We start from the raw sequence: 2,176 nt of genomic DNA on the forward strand, positions 1-2,176 counted from the left end.
AGGTTGAGGTTTGTTTCTTGTATGCAGAAGAAGGATGAATTCTGTTTTCTTTTTTTTTTTTTTTTTTCATTTATTCATTCCTTCATTATACTTTATTTTTTTTTTTTTTTAGTAATTTTATTAAATTATAAAAAGTTTCCATTTACGCCCCTCCTCCCAACGCCCTCCCACTCCCCCCCTCCCTCTCCTCCTCCCTCTTTGTCCCCAAGGGAAGTCAGGGTCTCCTGCCCTGTGGGAAGTCCAAGTTCCTCCCCCCTCACTCCAGGTCCAGGAAGGTGAGCATCCAAACAGACTGGATCCCAAAAATCCAGTATATGCAGAGGAAACCAGTCCCAGTGTCATTGTCAATGGCTTCTCGGAAAGACTGCAGGCCAGCCACATTCAGAAAATCCAACCACATTCAGAGAATCTGGTTGGATCACATGCTCTTTCAGTCACGGTCCATCTGGCCTTGGTAAACTCTCATTAGATCCGACCCCTTGTATCAGTGGGTGATAGTATCCCTCGCAGTCCTTCGTCATTTTCTTCCTCCTTTTGCTCCTCGTCTGGAACTTGGGGGGCTCAGTTCGGTGCTCCAACGCGGGCCTCCATCTGTATCGTCATCCAACGCCAGGTGAGGGATCTATGGTGATAAGCAAAATATTCATCAGTATGGTCACGGGCCAAGGCTGGTTCAGGCACCCCCTCCTCTGTCCAGAGAACAATCTGGGGATCTCTCCTTGGACCTGGGATCCCATATATAATCAAGTTTCCTGTAAACTCTAATATGACTCCCTTAGTTGAAATATATTCTTCCCTGATCCCACATTCATCCTTCCTCCCTTCCCCCCATCCCGGTCAACCGAGCTTTCTCCATTCCTCCCCTACTCCCTTCTCTCTAACCCTCTCCCCTTCCAACAACCCTCCCACCACCACCCCCCCCATGCACCCAAGGTTACCTGGGACTCTTGACTATTTCCTACCTCCTGGCGGATAGGTAAATAATCTTCATCAGGTTCGTCTTCTTATTTAGCTTCTCTAGGATCACGAATAATAGGCTCAAAGACCTTTAATTATGGTTAGAATCCACTTATGAGTGAATACATACCGTGTTCCTCTTTTTGGGTCTGGCTTACCTCACTCAGTAAAGCGTTTTCTATGTCCATCCATTTGCATGCAAAATTCAAGATGTCATTATTTTTTACCGCTGAGTAAAACTCTAATGTGTATATGTTCCACACCTTTTTTAACCATTCTTCTATTGAGGGGCACCTAGGCTGTTTCCAGGTTCTGGCTATTACAAATAGTGCTGCTATGAACATAGTTGAACAAACGCTTTTGTAGTATGTTTGGGCATCTCTAGGGTATATTCCCAAGAGAGGAATTGCTGGGTCCTGAGGGAGGTTGACTCCCAGTTTCCTGAGAAACCGCCACACTGATTTCCAAAGTGGCTGCACAAGTTTGCATTCCCACCAACAATAAAAAATATGGAACGCTTCACGAATTTGCGTGTCATCCTTGCGCAGGGGCCATGCTAATCTTCTCTGTATCGTTCCAATTTTAGTATATGTGCTGCCGAAGCGAGCACGATGAATTCTGTTTTCGTATCCAATCTGTTAGCCTGTGCCTTTTTATAGGTGAGTTGAGTCCGTTCATATTAAGGGATATTAATAACCAGTGATTGCTATCTCCTATTACTTTAGTTTTCATTGTTAGTGATATTAATTTGTGTGTTTTTCCCTTCTTTGGGATTTGCTGCTATGAGACCATCAATTGTCTGTGTTTTTCTTGATTTAACCAACTTCCTTGGGTTGGAGTTTTCCTTCTAGTATTTTGTGTAGGGCTGGGTTTGTGAATAGGTTTGTGTTAAATCTGATTTTTTTCATCGTATATCTTGTTTTGTCCTTCTAAGCTAATTGAATGTTTTGCTAGGCATAGTAGTCTGGGCTAGTATCAATGGTCTCTTAATGTCTGCATAACACTTGACCATGACCTTTTGGCTTTCATTTTCTCCAATGAAAAAGTCAGATGTGATTCTGATAGGTCTACCTTTATTTGTTTCTTGACATTTTTCCTTTGCAGCTCCTAATATTCTTTCTTTACACTGTATGTTTAGTGTTTTGATTATTATGTGGCAAAGGAACTTTTTTTTTAATCCAGTCTATTTGGTATTCTATAAGTTTCTTGTATCTTCATA

General features: G+C 42.3%; 1 non-coding gene across 1 annotated transcript; it reads right to left on the reverse strand.

Annotated features, from left to right (window-relative positions):
* Positions 1-1,460: 1,460 nt before the first annotated feature.
* LOC148122788 (U6 spliceosomal RNA) lies at positions 1,461-1,567 on the reverse strand. The gene has a single exon (XR_015737597.1). It is a non-coding gene; the product is annotated as a U6 spliceosomal RNA (small nuclear RNA).
* Positions 1,568-2,176: the final 609 nt, after the last annotated feature.

This window comes from Myodes glareolus, chromosome 3, assembly GCF_982192425.1.
Source record: "Myodes glareolus chromosome 3, mMyoGla1.1, whole genome shotgun sequence".
Taxonomy (NCBI): Eukaryota; Metazoa; Chordata; class Mammalia; order Rodentia; family Cricetidae; genus Myodes; species Myodes glareolus.